We start from the raw sequence: 21,425 nt of genomic DNA on the forward strand, positions 1-21,425 counted from the left end.
GCCCTGCAGCACAAATCAGATTTCAAGCCATGCCCTGCTTTATCCCACAGTATTTTTAGGTCACATCCTACCTTATTTGCTCATCTTTTTCCTGGACAGGGGTAATTTCCCTGTGTGAACAGGCTGACCTGGCCACTCACAGCTGCTGCATTAGGGAACATCATGGAGAGGGTGAAAATGGCATGAAATGTTTGAAACCCTGGCCTGAGATGGATGGAATCCCCTCTTATCCAAACCACCAGTGCTGGTGTGTGGTTTGGGGGAGGAAAATGGCTGGATCTAAAGCAGGGGGGACCACTGCCCTCTCCTCACACCCACTCAGTGCTGAGCTTCAATTTGCAAGGCAGATGATGAGTGGATTTAGTACCTTTGGGCAGATCTCTTTGTTCTCCAAAGGTTTCCTGCTGCCTTGATGGTCACAAATGCCACATGGGCATGGCCAGGAGAGGTGGTGGGGCCCTAAACTGATCTCTCACTGCCTGATGGGGCTTAGGACAGGACAGGACAGGACAGAACAATCCCCCTCCTCCAGCTGGTGGGGTTTGGTTTCCTTCTCCTTTCTGTGAGCCAATGTGGCAGATCACAAAATAAATATTGTACAATATTCTTTGGAAAACACAGGGCATCAGTGCTGCATCCCACTCTTACATGGCTGCACAAGGGCACACTGACCTTGGAAGGACTTGTTAAATGTCCAAGCCTTGGGTGTTGTCTCCTGAGCACTGGCTCTGACCACATCTTAACACAGAAAAGCAAAAAGCACTTTAGAGACACCTGGAGATGGGCCTAAGCCACTGATTCAAATGTGAGTTAAAACAGAAGTTGTTTGGCCCCAGGGTTTTGGTTCTAGTCCTAAAATAAAGCAATTTAATTTACAGTGTGCCTGGCCCAGAGGAGCTGATGAGAAGGAATGGAAATCCTCCACCAGCAGTTATGGGTTTCATTTGGAAATCTGTGGAGGGAAGTCCTACAGCCTCTACTATGAAGACATAGGGCCAAAGCATCAGCCTTGTCATTTAAATCCCTGCTGCAACACACTTTCACTTGGCATTGGCACACAGCATCTCCACACACCTACATAACTGTTTTAGAAAATGCTCAGCCTGGCAGGATGCAATCCCAAAGGATAAATTAATAATGAGCCACATATACAGACACGAAATACTCAGAATTGCATAACAGCTCCAGAGATGAACAATCCATATCAAGTTGGGAAAAGCGACTCTGTTTCAGATGCCTGTCAATGGGCACATTCCTACTTTGTGCTGCCAATATTTGCTGGGTTTAGTGTGGCATGGATTGGATGTGACTCATGGTAAAACAGGCAAACCCTGCCCAAACTAGAAGCATCCCATTTAGTGTGTTGAAAAGGCACCAAATTAGCTATTTCCTCAACATTTGCATTTTTTTTTTTTTGCATGAAACACGCTTCAGGGTGTATTTCCTCTCTCAATCTTCTGATTTATTAATCTTCATGGCATGGGCATAATTATTTTCATGGTTCTGCCATGGTTTCTGCAGGCAATGAGCATCACCATGTCTGAACAATTATATCACCTTCTTTTGCAGCCTCCCAAATCCAGTGCTCTCCTTCTTTTGGCAAAGCCTGATTTCCTCCTTTCTGCTCCCAACCCACCTGAAAGGGAAGGGATTAAGATGGAGACAGTTGTGCTGGCTGCAAGTCTGGCTGTGGAGTGAGGAGAGACGAGATGGCTGCGAAGTTCCCACAAAGTGGAGGCTCCTTCCAGCCAGGGCTTCTGCTGGGCACCCTCCAGACACAAGGGTGGAAAGGCAGGAACAGCCAAAAGCAGCTTCAGTCTCCTGTCAGGGCAAGGAAAGTGATTGTAGGAGGCCTGGAGAGAGAGGAGATTCTACCCAAGGGATTCAGAGTCAGTCAGGGCCTTTCTGCAAAAGGTGTTTTAGGGTAGAAAAAGCCCCACAGCTCCATGGCCTCACGCTGTGCACATTTTCCTGTAGGTTTCTTTCTCCAGGTGTCCCTGGCTGAGGTGCTGGCAGCTGAAGTGATCTCCTCAGGAGCTACCTGAGGAGCAGGGGCACAGGTGAGGTCCCTCTTTGCCCCCATCTGACCACATGGATGGGTCCTCCTCCATCTGCTGGGCTGGGCCTTTCAGCCTGGACACCACAGGGTCTCCAAATGGTCTCTGTCAACCAACTTCAGCCCTGCTCTTAATCGATTTTGGGACATTTTCTGTCCTGGGGTAGAGCCATGGGTTTGACTCCAGGTGGGTGTCAGGGTCGCTGAGTTTCTCCAGCACTTGGGGATGAGTCCTGTTTGAATATTCCAATTGGAGAAGCCAGCCCATGCCTGCTGGCAAGGAGGTTGTTGTTTCAGAGCTCTGTTTTGTGAATGTCTCCTGCCTGGACCTGCTGGACAAGGGAAAACAGAAGACCAAGCTGGCTTAGGCTCCTTGTGCTTGGTCCCAAATAGAAATCAGACCAAGAAACAAATGCACAGTGATGTTTATGCCTAGAACACCCCAAAATCACACACTTTGCGTAATCAGACCTCTCTTTACCACTGAGAAAAAAAAAAAAAAATAACTCAGATATTGGCTAAAAGCCAAGTCACAGTACTGGCAGCCAGGTGCTGCTGATGCCAAATGAGCCTGGCTGGCAACAACCAGCTGCATTCCCACCCAGAGAGCCAAACTTGCACCCAAAATCAGAGCAGGCATGCAGGCAGCAGAGCAGGGGACTCTGATCCCACTCAGCACACGGCAAACACGAGTTATTTGAGTGGACTTCTTCCAAGCTCCTGCCAATAATGCTAAAATCATCATCTGGCCTCTAGTCATTGCTTGGTTCCAGGGCCATGGAAATATTTTCTGCTTGCTGCTGGGTGAGCTCTCCTCACTGTGCCTGTCATTGGGATTGTTTTTGCCCCTCACAGCAGTGCGCTCAGGAGAAGATTGTAGACATAAAAGAGAAAAAGAATTAGAGCTGTTCCAAAAAAAAAAAAAAAAAAAGCGGGCTCTTCTCTGTGATTTTTATCACAGGCAGACAGCAAACCCACACAGCTGGGTGCTGGTGTCTGCCCAGCCTGGGAAGAGCAGGGAAGGGCTGCTCTGGGCCAGGTGCCTACCTGTGCTGGCTGTGGGAGAGCACGGGCTGCAGCAGGGCCTGGCAAGCAGCAGCCCCCAGAGAGCCCCTGTGGTGGCTGCTGACACAATTCCCTGCCAGCCCTGCTCAGTCCTGTGCCAGCTGGATGTGCCAGCCCATCCTCAGCGCCCAGGGGATGGAGCTGCAGTGTTGAGGCTGCTCAATGGGGTGTGTGGTCCTTGCCTAACATGCAAGACTGCTGATCCTGTGGGCATTTCTATTCAGAAAGAGAGGTAATGGCCCCAAACTGCACCAGGGGAGGGTCAAGTTGCACATCAGAGAGAATATCTTCACAGAAAGGGTTGTCAAGCATTTGGACAGGCTGCCCGGGGAAGTGGTGGATTCAACATCCCTGGAAGTGTCCAGAAGTGAATGGCAGTGACACTTGGTGCTACGGTTTAGTTTGGCCAAAGGTTTGACTCAATGATGTTCAGAGGTCTTTTCCAACTTTATTGATTCACTGATTCTGCAGTGTTTGAGTGCACAAGGGGCCTGGTCCCAGCATCTTCCTCCCTTGAAATGTCTTTCCTACTACCTCTCACCCAGAGCTGTGCCTTCACAGTGCCAAGGCTGGAGCTTTAGTGCAGGTAAAACCTGCCCTGAGGGTTTTCCATCAGCATTGAACCCTGGCCATGCTCAAATCACACCAGGGCTGGCTGTCACTGATGCTGAGGGATCTGAACCCCTCTTCCTGCCTCTCTGAGCTGGAGGGGTCAGGCTCAGACTCTGTGCACAGAAGAAAACTGGCTCTGCTTCACCTTGTGGCAGGCTGTTCCCTCTCCTCCTGGGACCTGACAACCCTATTAGTGACAAATGTCCTCATTGTCATTGGTGCCAGGCAAATCTGCTCTTGGGCACCGTTTGGGCAAGTGGCTCCAGGGCCACCTACTCCAGAGGCTTTGTCTTGGTAATTTTGCTGGCACAGTGTGTACTCAGACAGGTCAGGTTCTTGGGGTCTCTAGCTGGTCAGAGTGACCTCGAGAAATGTTACAAAGTCTCTTTTCCCAGCCTGGTGCTCGAAGACAGAGTCAGAGCTCTTCAGTTCTTGGTCTCAGGATTGTTTATTGTTTCTTATCTATAAAATTTGTTCTCCTGTCCAGCCGAGGTCTACTCAGCAAGACAGTCAGAGACACTCTTATCTTTTTATACCAAAAACTAGGTATACAATATTTACAATTACTTTCCAATACCTATCACCTATGTTAGACAGTGAGCTTCTACTCTAAACCAATCCAAAAGTGCCAACATCACAGCAGAAGATGGAGGCCAAGAAGAAGAAGGAGAAAGGCTGGAAATGCCCAGATTCCTCTGTCTTGCCCCCTGAACCCCCATTTTAAAACCCCCAAAAATCTATTTTTCACCCCATGATAAATTCACTATCATTCTACTTAAACTTTCGTGGCTTGCAGATCTTCATCTAAGGTTGGTAATTTGCTCCATGGGTCATAATCAAACCCACAGGTGTTTTGGGCTCTGTGCCAGGGTCTCTGAGCCCCTGGCAGGGGTCCTGGCAGTCCAGGACAGCCAGAGGGATGTCCTGAATTCCGACATCAGGGCTGTCCCCAAAGGCCTGTCTAAGTGCAATGGCTTGCACCTGGGTTGGGATTCCTGACAGGGAAATGAGTTTCCATGCCATTAGCCAACAAACTTGGAGCAAATTGCATCCCCTCGTGCTAGACATCTTCTGCTTCAGGCTGAAGGAAACCTCTGAGGACAAATGCAGGGGAGGACACAGAGTCATAGTCAGCTCTGCAATGTGCTGCTCTAGAGAGGGATGACAAACAATCCCATGTAGGAGTGACCCCCATCAGTGCCCCCTCTACTTGCTGTCCCTTTGTGACTTTGCTGAGACAGGAGACCGAGCCTCCTCCAGCAGCAGCAGCTCAGCACAATGCACAGAGCAGGCAAGCAGTTGTGAAAGAGTTTGGGAAGAATAAAAACCCAGTTGGAAACTTCACCACCAATATTTATGACGCAGAGCCAAAGGCTCTCATCAGGATTTAGTAAGACAAAGTCCTGTAGCGTCCCTCATGAGAGGGCTGGGGACCTCAGCTGGTTTCTCTCCCAAGGCGTGACGCCAGGCGTCTTGCACGGTTCCCATGTGCCTTTGCTCATGTTTGCAGGCTTTGGAGAGTTGCAAAATTTCCCCTTCCACCGTCATCCCCGAGGAGGGTGGACACTAGCACTGTTCCCAGCCCCAGGGTCAAATTGCTCAGCCTTTGAAGATATTTCCTTGGAGTCCTTGAGCCTGAGTTTCTCGGCCTCTTTGAAGTTTCCCCTTGATGTTGGTGCATCTCTGGGTGACTCAGTTCCTTCCCTCTCCCAGTGAGATCAGACCTTGTTTGCCAGCTGTCTTAGATCCCCCTGCTCAGATATGTGGTCTTGGGCCACTGAGTTCAAGACTCTGAATTTATGGTGGACTCTGCATGCACCAGCATCATTTCATTGCTTCTTGTTGGTAGCACATTTCCCTGGTACAGGAGTCTTTCAGGAATCCCTGCTTTCTGGAGGTGAAATTCTACAGCCCAGCTTCATAGGTCCCAGGACTCCCACCAACCATGAAAACCCTCATTTGCTCCCAGTTTTGCTGTGTGGGACTGATGAGGATGAGAGATCCAAAAAACCTCTCCTAGAGTCATGAGGAAAATCCCTTTGACCTTTTTATTCCTCCTCCAAAGGAATGACTCCTTTGCTCCTGGAGAACTTTCCCAGCTGCAGTTGTCTCCTGAGGGCTGTCGTGTTCGCCTCCAAGAGCAGGAATCAGCCTCAAGCTCTTCACACTGCCCAAGGCTGGCACGAGCTGCACGTTGGGTTTTGTTGTCCATCCTGCAGCCACAGTGAGCATGGAGCTCACAGCCACATAGGGCCAGGTTTAAGGGGAGTTGCCCTTATCTGACATCCATTGATTTAGGCCTTTAATCTGGGAAGGAATGTGCTGGAGGTCACAGGAAGCCATGGATAGTTCCTCATGGGGTCCCAGTGTTGCAGCTCAAGCCTCTCAGGCATGTTTTTCACCAATGCAGATATTTGGGCGCTTCTGGACAAGGAAAACAGTCCCTCAACTCAGTCTCCTTATACCTTCTGACCTCTGAAACCTGGAATTTTTTTTTGGGAATAAACAAGGATTTAAATGCTAACAGCTAGAGGGCAGAAAGCAGAGCCCACCCCCAACTCTGCTGGCACTGCTGGAATCATGGAGTGGGAAGGATGAGATGGGGAAACCCAAGGTAAACAGGCCCATATTAGTGCTGGTATCCCAAGCCAGCAGTGGCTCTGATCCCACATGAGAGTAACCCTCCCTGAGCTGGGGAGCTGGACTGCTTGTGGAGCTACAACAAAGGATTCAGACGTGTTTCCTCTTGGAACAGGATGAAGCAAATCCTCTGCAACCCCATCCAGTGGGCAGGTTGTCATCCCCCCTCTCCCTGCCTCCCTCCAGAGCAGCAGCTCTGCTTCTCATCCACATCCACCCTCCCCTTTGAAAGCCAAGCTTCCTGCTCTGGGCTATTTCTGACCTCCAGAGCCAGGCTGCCAAGCACCCAAGGATGAGCTGGACAAGGGGGGCTGGTGGGGCAGGGCAGGGACCTGAGGTGCTGGGCGGTCATTGAAACAACTTTTTTCATTGAAACAACTTTTCTCATTGAAACAAGCCAAAATCACAGAATCATAGAATGGTTTAGGTAGGACAGGACTTTAAAGATATCTACTTCCAGCTCTCAAGATGCTTTCCTGGTCAGCTGTGTCCAAGCAGACAGCTTGGGAAAGCTCTCCCTCCCCTGTCCCAAGGCAAAGAAGGAATTGCCACATTTTGGCCCTCATTTTCAGATGTTCTGGTGTTTCTGCATGTGCATTTATTCCCTCCTATTCACACGGATGTATAACCAGGCAGCAGCTGTAATGTAATACCAGAGTCCTGTATATAACTCTGAAAACACCACTGGAGCAGCCCTATTATCGTGAGACCAATCTGAGCAGGAAATATTATCATTACCAGGGGGCATTATTTTTTCCAATCACACTTCATATCAGTTGTCATCAAACCCTGTGTTTTATATAGTGTTACAATAGCCACAGTTGCCATGAATTGTCTCTGGATGGACTGTAAGTATTAAAAACAAAATAAGAAGCATATGTTGGAATGTCTGAAACTAGCAGACAAAACTCAAGGCTTTGACAACGTTACGGGTTTTTTGGAAGGAGCCAGATTTTAGCAATAACATTCCACTTTTGTGAGTCTACCCACCAGCATCTAACCTGCCCTATAACATCTCACTCGAGTTTACAATTTCCTTCACCTCCTGTTCCTCTCTAATGTAAACTCTCTGGCTTTTCTCGGGCGTGTGGCTTGGGAGAGGAACGGCTCCAGCCTCCCAGGTGCCAACTGGAAATCTTCCTTCGCAGTGGACAAGCAAGAAAAAATGTACAATCTAAGGAAAGGGCTCACCCATAGCTCACTTTTTTACCCCCCCTGCTCCTGTTCTAGCTGTAGCAAAATGTCAAAGGCATGATGCACACATTCCTTTGAAGCCATTCCATTGCCTGATGATCCATTTTGCTTACGAAAGGAATGTACGCTCGGCGCTGGGATTTTTGTTGGAAGGCCTCAGCAGCCGTGGAATAACTGCAAGGAACACTGCCAGGTTTCTCCCCCCTCCCTTCCCTGCACATTCCAAAACATCCATCCAGCGAGCAATAAATAGCAAAAAAATATTAATTACCCAAAGGAAGAATTCTCTCCTGAACAAATATTGGCTTTGTGACAAGAAGGAGCTTGTGAAATGTGTGTTTGCCTACCAAGCCCACTCAGTCTATTTCTGATTTCCAAAGAACATAATGACCTGTGTGCCAGATTTTATTTGGGCTTTTTTTTTTTTTTTTTTTTTTTTTTTTTTTTTTTTTTTTTTGCATGGCCAGCAAGAACTGTAACAAACATTCAGGAGGGAAAACACTCCATTGTTGCTTTTGGTCTTATGGTGGGTTTGTTCTCTGCTTTCAACTGTGCTTCACTTCTGGAGCTGCACAGAAAAAAAAAAACCAAAACAACCCTGTTATTCTTTTTTAACTTATTCACCAGTTCTCCCAGCTTTTCCTGAATTCATTTACTGCTTAAAAGTGTTCAGTAAATGAGCTTGGGAGAAATCAGTTTTGAGCTATTATGTACCACACACAAATACAGAAGCACATGCATACTTATATATCTATATATAAGTACTTATATGTATATATATAAGTATATATATATATATATGTACTTATATATATATTCATACATACATATATATATATATAAGTACTTATATATATATATATTCACACATTTATTTATTTATTTATTTATTTATTTATTTATTTATTTATTTATTTTCACAGTTACATGAGTAGGGGCTTGATCCTGGGGCCACATGTGTTAATTAAAAGAATATATAAAAGCCTCCACTCCACACTCCAAAGCAAAAATGATGGTCTCCATCCTGTGCAAAGTGCTGTGCACTTTGAAGAACTTGTTGCAAATGAAGGGTCCAGCCTGCCCAGCACCCAGCAGAGCCAAGCAGAGATGGCTGGGGATGGTGGGAGGGATGAAAATGCTGTCCCCAGGATCTGCCCCAGCCTCAGCCTTTCTCAGCTCAGGGGCTGCCTGAGCTGAATGTGGAGTGTCTGTGTTTAAAAACCCTTTGCCCTGGACTTCTCCAACCTCCCTTGGACCTGCAAACTGAGAAGTTTCCTGCAGGCTGGGAGGGAAAGGGAACTGGTAAAGGGGATGTTTCTGTTCCCACTTTGGTTTGCTGGATGGATGCAACTCCCTTCTGCCAAAAGGAGTGTAGGTCACGGTCACCCTGCTGCAAAACTCCCATGGTATTTCCCCAGTAAGTCCCACAACCTTTACAGGCAACTTCCCTTTGAAACAGGCTCAAACCTTGTGGTCTAACAGGAGCTAAAACACCATGTTGGCATTTGCTCCTGTCTCGTTTGTTTTGGGGCTATTCTTTGGGGAAAACAAACACGCAAAAAACCATCACTTGGACAGGCAGTTGGAGACAAGCAGGAGGGAGTTCAGGTCTGTGCAGCCCCAGGGCTTGGTAACCACAGTCCCAGGACATGGAATGCCAGCCCTCTCCTGCAGAACAGCACAGCAGTGACATTTTGGAGTTTAAGTGAAATGATGGCAGCCTTCCTGAAAGCAAAGCCTGCTTCAGAACACTCAGAGGAGACCACCCAGAGCAGACACGCCTGGAGTTCCCTGTGAGCAAATCTCTTACATCCTAAGCTATCCCTCATCTAAGTTGCCCAAGGCAGGACAAGATCCATTCATAGGTTGTGCCCTTCCCTGCTGTGGGGAGCTGGTTGCATTGTAAAGGCAGTCAGCAGTTAGGAGCAGTTACATAGAATTATTTATCCACATAGAGATCTTTTCATGAACAGAATAGTAAATCTTTTCATTCAAAAATTTTTAGACAAAAGCTATTTGTTAATGTGACATTTTTCAGCTGTATCAGTGCAAACATCCATCCATTTGGTTTTTCACTCACAGAAAACTTCTTTCTTGCTGTTTGCAAAAAAAAAAAAAAAGAGAGAGGGAGGGTGAATGAAAACTGAACATATTTTTGTTGTTGTTGTTGCTGCTGTTGTTTGGGGTATGTTTTGCTGTAAAATAAATAAAAAGGTCAAAATAAGATAATGCTGTGAGTCTTTAGAGGAAAGGTAATTTTTAACCATCTAACATCACTTGATTCAATAAGTGCTGCCCGGATCCAGTGTCATGCTTTGCTGATCAGATTTCAGGAGGCATTCAGCACAGTAAATCACACTGCCACGTCTTATCAGCCAAACTAAACACTGTGGTTCCACCATGAGGAGCATCTCCACTGGCTCTCCTCAGCTGGCTCGTGTAGGACCCTGAGCAGTGCTGCTGGGTTCTGGGGATGTGCAGAAAAGAGGAGCAAAAAGACAGGGAGACCAGGAAAGGGATTGAAAAGGTCAGTAGGATTCTTCAGGGCTGGGATCCACCCAGCTTTATCTTCCCTTCCTCACCTTCCCCACAGTGACTGCCTAATGGGAGGGATGCCATCCCTGCTGCTTGTCATGTTTGCTCTGTATTTGTGCTGTGAAGTTACAATTTCTGATCACTATATTTTTTCCCCCCTGTGCTTGTCTATCCTTTCAACAGGATTCTTTTCCCCTCCACCAGCAGACATGAGAGTGGATTGCAAAGTGATTCAGCTGGAAAAGCTTCCAGGAAATGAAACAAACAATTGATTAAATTGTTTTCTGCGCAAAAATTCCAAATTCTGGCTTGAATTTCTACAGCTGGAATACCACCCAGGGGATTATGTGCAGTTATCTCCTACTGCTGGGTATTCATCTTTCCTCCTAGAGTGTTTCTCTGATCATCAGTGGGTTGTAGCAGCAGATAAATTTCTTTCAGTTTGATGCTATTCCTGGGGCTTCTGTGGCGTTCCCACACAAAACTTTAATTGTCATAAACACCTCGAGATTTGCTGCGCATAAAGAAACGACCTGATTTGATAAACAACACTCATCTCACCAAAGTAAGCACGGACTTGATTTCTATCATGCAAAATCAGATGTGGTGTCAGAGTCAGAATAGCAAACAGGAGGTTTCATGGGAAAGGCTGCTTGTTTGCAGCAGGTAGGATGCCTTTGAATATTTCGGGTGTGACTCATTCGGCGAGAGGAGACACCCAAATTGCCCATCTGAGCAAGTCTCCCCAGCCTCCCTGTGCGCTCACTGCAGATCTCATCAAGGGAGCCTGGGACTCCTTCACATGCAGGCACCTAAAGCTGGCTTGGTGTCCTGTGCTCTCAAGCCTGACCATGGCAGTGTCCCTGTGGTGATGCCTTGCCAAGGCTGACCTAGAGCAGAGGATAGACAGGGTTAAAGATTAAAGCAGGGATTTATTAGGAGGCCTCAATGGATCCACCTTGGGCAGTGCAAGAGCTCAGCCAGGGCTACATCCAAGATGAACCCAAAATGGTCACAAAAAATGGATGCCCAGTCACAGGGTGTCTCACTTTTATAAGATATGCTCCATTTGCATTTTGGAGTTAATTATCTAATTACAGCTCCAGCCCATGAAGTCCCATCCTTCTTATTTTTCTCTCTTTCATTGTTTGTGCTCTTGGGCTGAGATTTGGATCATTTGTCCTTGTGCCCAGCTGGAGCAGGAATTGTTTTGTCTCCCTGCTCTGTGCACAGAGCTCACCATCCTCATAGTATGAAGCTCAGAACTACACACTAAAGCAGCACAGAACCTGAAAAATATAAAAGCTGAAACCTGAGGCATCAGTGGCTGGAAGAGGTGCTGGGCTGTAATGTGTGATGAGGTGAATGGTTTGTTTCATGTTGGAGCAAATTGTAGAGTTCCGGCCTGCTGCAGGGCACGTTAACAGCAGAAATTATAAACTCAGACCTTGTGCCTCTGCAGGACAAACCTCTTGGTTCTGTGTCAGGTTTAACCCCACTAAGACCTGTGTTCAGTGTGAACTTTCTCATTTGATGCAATGCATTTGTGAACACCTGGTGGTTTTTCACCTTGCCACCACTCAAGAGGTTGCACCCTCAGCTTGCTCGGGCTGCATGCAGAGCTTTGACTCTGCAAGGAAGATTTGGCCAAAATGTGACTGTCCTTGGCCAAACCTTGAGCTGGCAGCTGGGTTTCTTTGGGGTAAGATATTCCCCAACCTGGTGCTGGTGTCCAGCTGAGTGGAGATCGGAGATTGTCCTCTCAGCACAGCTTGGGCACTGGGGGAAGGACAGACCTAAAATACAGACTCATGAAACCATGCAATGGTTTAGGCTGGAAAAGACCTTTCAGATTGTCAAGTCCTGCAGCGCCAAGTCCACCACTAAACCCTGTCCCTCAGCATCACAGCTACACATGTTTTATGCACCTTTAGGGATGATTACTCCTCCACTGCCCTGGGAAGCCCCTTATGATACCTGACAACACTTTCAGTGAAGAATTTTTCCTTATATCCAATCTAAACCTCTCCTGGTGCAACTTGAGGCCATTTCCTTCTCCTGTTAGACAACCATGGCCATGGGGAAGGTGAGGACAAGGAGCTAAGGCTAGATGATCTCTACCAAAGGATTAATTCCTCTGCTCCACAAGCTTCAAAGGGAATAATCTCCTGTCTTGCCAGCAGGAAAACATCTCTTTTTGGCCAAAGCAGTCCTGTGAATCTCTTGGAGTGGTCAGGAGTTACAAGGAGGAGCAGGTCTGAAAGATAAATCACCATTCCCAGCTGGCCCCTGGAGCTGTCAATAGCCTGACCACACCTGGGCACTTCCAACAAAATGTCCAGTTTTCACCCATGCGCTGCTTTGAAATCCATCAAAATGCATCCACCACAATTTCCACCTCCTGCTTTTCTTGTGTGGTGATAATCTCTGTTTGAGTTGCTCAAAGATCTCAGATGTGACATGTATTTTTTTTCTGCTAAGGCCTGTCTTATTGCCTGTCTTATCTCTGTGTCTTCCATCCTCTAACACAATGTGGTATCACTAATAATGAACCTGAAATTCATGTAGCATCAGACTTTCTAAAATCCAATCTTGGCCCAGCTTTGTATTCTGAATGGATTAGGGTTTATTTTACTGTTGGGTTGGTTTTTGTTGATTTTTTAATTTTTTTTATTTTTCTTTTTTTGTTGTTTTTTTTTTTTTTTGTTTTTTTTTGTTTTTTTTTTTAAGTAAAAGAAACCCTAACCCATCGAAAAACGTTAGAGGGAAATTGCAAATGTTATGCTTGTCTGAACAGGAGCCACTCTGGGAAACACACTACAGACATACTAATTTCTGAGAGGTTCCCCCCCACCTTTCCCCCATCCTGTGTGTAACCCAGACAAGGAATGTTCTGGTTTAGCTTATTCCCATCTTCTAATGCACACACACTGCTTATCAGAGATGCACTAGTTAAGGTGGAGGAAATTAAGGTGACCTCTACTAGTTCAGGTCTTTATGCAATTTGAGATGGTCATTAGTCACATATCTTGGCATGCAGTGAATTAAGGGCTCTGACTTACAGAGTATCTCAGACCTTTTGCTTTGTGTTTTGCTCTCCTTTGTGTGGCTGAACACCCAAGAAGGTTGTTTTATTCATCTGACTTAAAAATGACTGCTTTATATAATTTAAAACAATAATATACAATTTAAAAATCTGTATGTCTTCTCTGGCTCCTTTAGCTAATTATGTGTGAAAAGTCCTTCCAGACTTGGTGGGAAAAATGTTTCTCAGCTATTAATCAGGCCATTGATTTAGGAATTTTGCTCAGGGAAAGAACTTAGCCCTCATGCAGGGAAAGGACCATAAATCTACGAGAGGAAGAACTTCTGGGGCTCTGTTACTCATCCTCTTCCTGCCTGTGTGAATGGAGTGACTTTTGCAGACCAGATGCAGCAGCCAGCACCACGAGAGCGGCAGGGAAATCCCTTCTTCCCTCTCGGCATGAAGGAGACACAACTTGGACAAGTTTGACTGCAGACAAGGAGGAAAAGGCAGAAAACAAGTAAGAAAAGAAAGTAGGATTTTTATCCAGAGGTAAAAAAATAAGATTTTTATCCAGAGGTAAAAATCCCCTCTGGGCTCTGCAGTTGTGCTGGCACACAGAAAATGGACAGCAGAAAATGCTGCTGTTCATAGAATGTTCATAGAATGTCCTGGGCTGGAAGGGACCCCCAAGGAACATTGATTCCAACTCCTGGCCCTGCACTGGGCACTCCCAGTGTCCCTGAGAGCATTTCCCAAACAATTCTTGAGCTCTCTCAGGCTTGCTGCTGTGACCACAACCCTGGGGAGCCCCTTGCAGTGCCCAGCCACCTTCTGGGTGAAGAACCTTTCCCAAATAAAGTGCTGGGACACCCACACTGGTACCACATGTGGGTTTGAGATGCCACCACATTTCCCTTTGCAACACACCTGGACCTACAGCACCTTCCTGATCCCAAGGCTTCCCAGACCTCTTCCTCCTCCTCCACCTCTCATCCTACCCTGGCCAGGGCTTTCTCCAAGGTTGAGCTGCCCCTGGGGACACAAACCTGCAGAACAGCTCAGTAACTGCAAAAAGGAGCAGCCAGGAGTTGTGGGGAGGGCCCTGAATTTGTGCCTTTATGGCTGAAAAGGGCTGTGCACAGCTGATTTGGGTGACTTATCTCACTGTTGAACAAATCTTCCTGTTTGGGAAACATTGCTCAAGAGCAAAGGGGTCAGTAAATACTTTTAGAAGCTTTTTTGTGTGGCATTACACACTTTTTGCCTCTGTCCTAAGAATCACAACTCCCACTGACTTACTAGAAATATTAAGAACTAGTGACTCAATTTCTAAGAATAATTTTGGGTGTTTCTATTTATAGGTATCAACCCTAAGCTCAAAAGCACTGGCAACACCCAATCATCTATTTTTCCATTATGCTTAGATATCACACTGAAATAGCCTGGAAATCTACACTTTCCACTGTTCCTTGGTCTCTGGATATCTGCACTTTCCAAACCAGATAGCTCACAGCACTCAGTTGTTCAGGAAGGGACACGAGCCATCAACTATTTTCAGGAAGTGCCTGGAAGCCCAGTTTAAAATAGAAATGGAGATGCTGGTGGACAGATGCAAAGTTGTCCTTCTGGGGTGGATTAAAGGCATTAAAGAGCATTTCTGAGGGGCAGCTGGAGGGCTGGAAGTGTCACTGGTGGAAAAGGTGAGGGTAAAGGAAGTTCTTTTGTGAGGCTGAGGGTGGAGAGGGAAAGGATGGAGAAGGAAAGGAAGGAGGGACAAGGCAGGGCATGCAGAGGTGGAGGTTGGAAAGGTAGGAGGTGGATAAGCAAACTTGAAATTGTTTCAACTTGTGGCAACCAAAGTACCTTCAAAACCATCCCCAAAGATGAATAAACACACCCACTCCAACCACTTTGGACTGCACTTTTCAAATATAACCCATGATTTTTAGAGGAAAGACAGAATCATAGAATTTTTCCAGCTAAGGTTGGAAAAGCTCTCTGAGATCAATAAGTCCCACCCTTAACCCATCACTGCCAAGGTCACCACTAAACCCTGTCTCCAAGTGCCACATCTCTTTAAATCTCTCCAGGGATGGTGACTCCACCACTGGCAGTTGCCACAGAACAAAAAATTTGGGTAGAAAGTCACTCTTGAACATTTAGACCAAAGAAATGCGTAGTGCATACCTGTAATGAAATAATGAAAACAGACACCTACAGGATTTAAAAACTCTGCAGAAATAAGAGATTTCTTCTTGTTACAAAAGTCTCCCAAGCCATTTAGTGTCCTTTTTTTAGGATTATAGCACACTTATTGCTTTAGGGCAAAAAACCTGCTTGCTCATGTTTATTTTGTAGTGATCCCACTGGGAATGTGTTGGGGCAGGGATGGGCTGTACCCCCCCTCCAAGGTGCTCAGTATGGCATCCCCACATCCACAGCCATTCCCAGCTCACTGAGGGGAGCTTGAGGAGAAACCCTGAGCATTCTCTTCCATCCCCAGCCCATCAATGGGAGCTTCAGGAGAAACCCTGAGTGTTCTATTCCATCCCCAACCCACCCAGAGGAGCTCACGGGAGAAACCCTGAGTGTTCTCTTCCATTCCCAGCCCATTGAAGGGAGCTTCAGCAGAAACCCTGAGTGTTCTCTCCATCCCCAGCCCATCCAGGGGAGCTCAAAGCAGAAACCCTGAGTGTTCTCTTCGATCCCCAGCCCATCCAGGGGACCTCAAAGCAGAAACCCTGAGTGTTCTCTCCATCCCCAGCCCATCCAGGGGAGCTCAAAGCAGAAACCCTGAGTGTTCTCTCCATCCCCAGCCCATCCAGGGGAGCTCAAAGCAGAAACCCTGAGTGTTCTCTTGCATCCCCAGCCCACCCAGAGGAGCTCACAGGAGAAACCCTGAGTGTTCTCTCCCATTCCCAGCCCATCCAGGGGAGCTTCAGGAAAAACCCTGAGTGTTCTCTCCCATTCCCAGCCCAACCCATCCAGAGGAGCTCACAGGAGAAACACTGAGTGTTCTATTCCAAGGAGAGCTCACAGGAGAAACGCTGAGTGTTCTCTCCCATCCCCAGCCCATCCAGGGGAGCTTCAGCAGAAACCCTGAGTGTTCTCTCCATCCCCAGCCCATCCAGGGGAGCTCAAAGCAGAAACCCTGAGTGTTCTCTCCATCCCCAGCCCATCCAGGGGAGCTCAAAGCAGAAACCCTGAGTGTTCTCTCCATCCCCAGCCCATCCAGGGGAGCTCAAAGCAGAAACCCTGAGTGTTCTCTTGCATCCCCAGCCCATCCAGGGGAGCTCAAAGCAGAAACCCTGAGTGTTCTCTTGCATCCCCAGCCCACCCAGAGGAGCTCACAGGAGAAACCCTGAGTGTTCTCTCCCATTCCCAGCCCATCCAGGGGAGCTTCAGGAAAAACCCTGAGTGTTCTCTCCATTCCCAGCCCAACCCATCCAGAGGAGCTCACAGGAGAAACGCTGAGTGTTCTATTCCAAGGAGAGCTCACAGGAGAAACTCTGAGTGTTCTCTCCCATTCCCAGCCCATCCAGGGGAGCTCAAAGCAGAAATCCTGAGTGTTCTCTCCCATTCCCAGCCCATCCAGGGGAGCTCAAAGCAGAAATCCTGAGTGTTCTCTCCATCCCCAGCCCACCCAGAGGAGCTCACAGGAGAAACCCTGAGTGTTCTCTTCCATTCCCAGCCCATTGAGGGGAGCTCAAAGCAGAAACCCTGAGTGTTCTCTCCATCCCCAGCCCATCCAGGGGAGCTCAAAGCAGAAACCCTGAGTGTTCTCTTCCATCCCCAACCCATCCAGGGGAGCTCAAAGCAGAAATCCTGAGTGTTCTCTTGCATCCCCAGCCCATCCAGGGGAGCTCAAAGCAGAAACCCTGAGTGTTCTCTTCCCTTGCTGAGCTGCCCTGGGCTCGGGGTGAGAGGCAGGATGCCGGATGTCAGCCGTGACTCATTCTCTGGGAAACTGAGCGTGGTGTGGCTTTCTGAGGAAAGAACCCATGAGTAAGGGCTTTTTTTTCTCCCTCTTTTTTTCTTTTCTTTTCTCACTTTTTAATTTTTTTTTTTTCCAAGGGGAATTGGGCAATGCAGAACAGGTTACATCAGTTTGTCAGGAAACAAGGGCACTGCAAGAGCCACAGTGCTTCCCCCTTGCTCAGAAGCCACAGAGTTTGATGCTGTGGTGTTGCTTTCACAGGTTGTAAAAGCTCATTTTGAGCAAAAAGAAATAATACAAAATAAACCCCGGTTGTTTCTTAGAAGTTGCTGTCTCTCCTGAAAGGGTGGATTTGAACAATATTGTTTTAATCAAGTCTTTGGCTGCTGCAGGATGTCATAGGGAGGCTGGGACACACATGGATCAAAACAGGTTTGAACCAGCTTTGCAAAACCAGTGATGTGTATTTCCTTATAGGGCTTCAATATTTATTTTTTTTCTTACCAGTTCTGCTTAATTACTGGTTTAGATGGCAAAACCAGTCCATCTCTGATTTTTAGGAGAGGTGAAACAAACCTGCCAGTAACAGCACCTCCCTGCCACACCAGGTGCAGTGAACCTGTTGTTATTAGGAATTATTAGTCACGTAGAGGCTGTCAGTGGCCCTAACATGCCTGGACGGGTTATGCTAATTTTTTTGGATAATTTTTTATCCAATAATTTGAAATCATTAATAAAATTCAAAAAAACGAAACACACAAACATAAACCACATGAGAATTTTTAATTATAAACAAAAACAATAATAAAATTATTAAACTTTCAATTTTTCCAACTATCATCTCAACAAATTAGAACAAAAAAAAACCTAATAATTTCAACTCTTACTTACAGTACTCCAATATTAATTAAACCAAAACCAATTTTTTGTGGGGCATCCTGTGCTCAACACCCTCTCCGAGCATCCTCCTGCCATCAGCCAGCCAGCCTGACCCAGGGGCTGCTTGCTGACTTCTTAGCACTGTCCTAACCCTCACTCAAACTCATTTTTGGTGAGCCAACAGCCCCAAAGTTGGGAGGAAAGTGGACTCCAAGAGGGGCAGTGCTTGGTGCCATGGGCAAGGCTGGTGGGACCTGGCATCTTCTGCCAGCAGGGAGGGGCTCAGAGGTGATGGGAGCCCACAGCCCTGTCCAGGGTGAGCTGGGGTCCTGCCAGAGAGCCCTGCCAGGGGCATTTCCCAGAAACAAAGCAGAAAAACAAGAAAAAGTCAACTAAGTTTTCTAATACGTGCAAGAAGGCTGGGGTAGCTATTCCACCTAGTCACATAATGCCCAAAGAAAGGGTTAAAAATAAAAAAGAAGGAGTCAGGGCTGGGGGAAGGTCTCTGGGACAGGACAGCTTCAGTTAATGGGTCTGGGGAGGGGGATTGTGACAATATCCCCCCAAAACCCACCCAGCTTTTGCAGGAGAGGTCACTCACCCCCTGGCAGGGCTGGCACAGGGGTGGTTGAGGCTGGTGCAGGTGTTTCCCTCTAATAGGCACTGTCAGGTGCCTCTGCAGCCTTGAGGGCCATCTGGTTGCCATAAAGAATGGTTTATGGGATCTCATCCTGGCTTCTGATGACTATAACATAAGTATTGAGGGCCTGCAAGGTACAGCTTCATAAAAATAACAGCTTAATAATGAGAAGGACTTTCCCCTTCCAGAACAGGGCAAATTCAGGTGGATTTTCCCCTTTCATTAGGATTGAAAAATGAGAAAAAAAGAGATCCAGTCATCTAGGAGGGGAAAAACCCCACAATCTCACAAATTTCTTAGAACTTCAGCAAGGTGCAAGGACATCTTGCAGGTGTCTGCAGGGCAGGACTGAATCCCAGCTTCTGACATGAAGAAGGGGAAACTGAGGCACAGAGGTGTGAAACAGCTGGAACAGCATCATGCAGGCAGCCAGTGGTCAGCACAGGAACCTCAGCTCTCACTCACTCCTGTCATTAAAGACAGCAGCACAGCTACCCAAGGGTTGTCATCTTTTATCACAGCTCTGTCTTGATCTTTCAAACCCTTTTTTGTGTTTACAAAAAGCTCTAATTCTCTTCAGTTCCAATTTTTCATTTATAGAATAGGTGCTATAGGTTTATAGAATATCAGGGCAGAATAAATCTATAGGTTTTATAGAATATCAGGGCAGTTTGTAAAGATGTGACTTTCTCCTTTCAATAAATGCTTGCTATGTCTGGCCCAAAATTGTTTTATTTTCTCCCAAAGGTATGGAGGACCTTCTGCTATGCATCTCTTCAGGAGACTGAAATCTTGTGTAAAATCAGTGGTTTGGAGGTTTTCCTTGGGCATCCCTCTGAAAAATATTTTCTGAATTTGCTCTTGCAAAAAAAAAACCCGAAAACCAAACCAGAACAGAAAACAAACCAGAGCAAAACAAGACAAACAAGAAAAGCTCCACAAGTTTTCCATGCAAGTATTTTGAAGGAAAGATTGCAATTGGCTATTTACAGGCAACAGAGACAGCAATTTCACCTGCAAACGGGGCTCTAGGACCATCCTTTGGAGGCACCCATTCCTACAGAGTGCTGGGCTGACAGACAAACCAAAGGCTGATCCTTGGAGGAGTGAGATCAGCTGGAACTGCTGATGGAGCAGGGACATCCAAGCACGTGGTCCTCCCCTAACCCTTTTTTTGCACATCAATCAGCAAAAACCATCACAAAATGACACCTGACCAAGAGCCAGGGTGGGCTGGGGACTCCAGCCTGACCCTCACAGCACCCACAACTGCTTGGACAGCACAGAGAATATTTCTTTGCACAGGGATTTGGTGGTTCCAGAGGCAGGGAGAGCATCACTCCCATCCTTTATCTGCCACAGAAAACTCCCTTTCTTTTTCCTTATTAAAACCAAGGCACCTCCTGATGTCCTGAGGTGGGCTGGAGTGGGCCAGGGCACTGCACACCACATCTGGGAGGAGGTAGGGGTGGGATTATCTTTCTTGTGCCTGGGGTTTGACCTCTCTGCCAGCAGCTTGTTCTGATTTTCCACATGGAGGGATCCAGGGACCCTCTCGAAAGTTCAAACTCCCCTTGTGCTCCCTGCAGGCAGCAGCAGAGCTCTGGGCTCACAGCCCTCACAGGGAGCTGGGCTGCACAGCACACTCACTCACCCAGATTGCTTCATGCACAAATTTGGACATTTCATGACTTTTTTTTTTATGCTGGTCTTTCTGCTAGTCAGAAATTTCCATGGAAAAGTAGGAATTCGGGTTTGCATTTTTTTCTTTTTGTTGTTGCTGTTTTTTTACCACCTCGCCAAAAGACCTGAGGGAAATTGCTGAGATGATTTCAAGTCGAAACAATTCCATTTTTCTCATTGCAACAGAATTTTCTTGCAAAATTTGTGAGCAGTTAACAACCAAAAAGCTTAACAAGTGAAAAACAAGAAACAGGGTTGTTTCTTACAGATTTTTCCCTCAACTCAGAAAAGCAAAACATTTCCATCTTTAGTCAACCTGAATTCATGCAATATTTTTTTTTTTTTTAATTTGCTTGAGTCAGCCAGCAAACCTGAAAGATCAGCTCTTTGCACAGCTCCATCTGACAACATCCTTGACATCCTCTGTGCTGGTGCAAAGCCCTGGGCTTGGCTTTGCCAAGTGTTGTCCATCAGCGCAGCACAACACAAAGCTCAAAAACACCAGAGAATACCCAGCACTGCCCTTGTGCCCTTTCCAGCTCAAAGGAAGCACTGGGGCATCTAAAACCAGAATTTCCCAGCCCGTGGCTGGAGCACAGAGCCTCCACAATATCTTAATAACAGGTGTGACCCAGCACAGGAGTGCTCTGTGGCATGCACCTGATTGCTCCATCTGCCCTGGCTGCAAACGTGGATTATTCTCTGTGACACACGGTGTAAAATTGCTCTGAGGGAAGAACCACGTCTAGCCAGTCATTTCCATTCAGATGAGCTGAAGGAATTAATGAATTTGGGAGCTCTCAGATCTTCGGAGATAGGGACAGGCGATGGCACGCTGGAAAATAATCACCCTCAATTGTGCACAAGCTTGAAAGCACCCTACTAATCACAGCAGGCAGAGAGCTTATGGGGGCAGAGGGAGAGCTCAAGCACCATTCAAACTCTCTAATAATGGTAAATGATTCCACAAACGCACGTGCTCAGGGCTCAGACTGCTTCCAGAGCTAAGTGCTTATGAAAACTTGAAGTGCTCCACTGGTTTTAAATCACTGTGCAGGGCTGACTGATTTAAACTACCAGAGCACTTCTCTTTTCCTTGCATTTTCTTTTCTCCCCTCCTTTCCCCACCCTCCCCTTTCCCTTTTTTTTTTTTTTT

This window comes from Melospiza melodia, chromosome 1, assembly GCF_035770615.1.
Source record: "Melospiza melodia melodia isolate bMelMel2 chromosome 1, bMelMel2.pri, whole genome shotgun sequence".
NCBI classification, from domain to species: Eukaryota; Metazoa; Chordata; class Aves; order Passeriformes; family Passerellidae; genus Melospiza; species Melospiza melodia.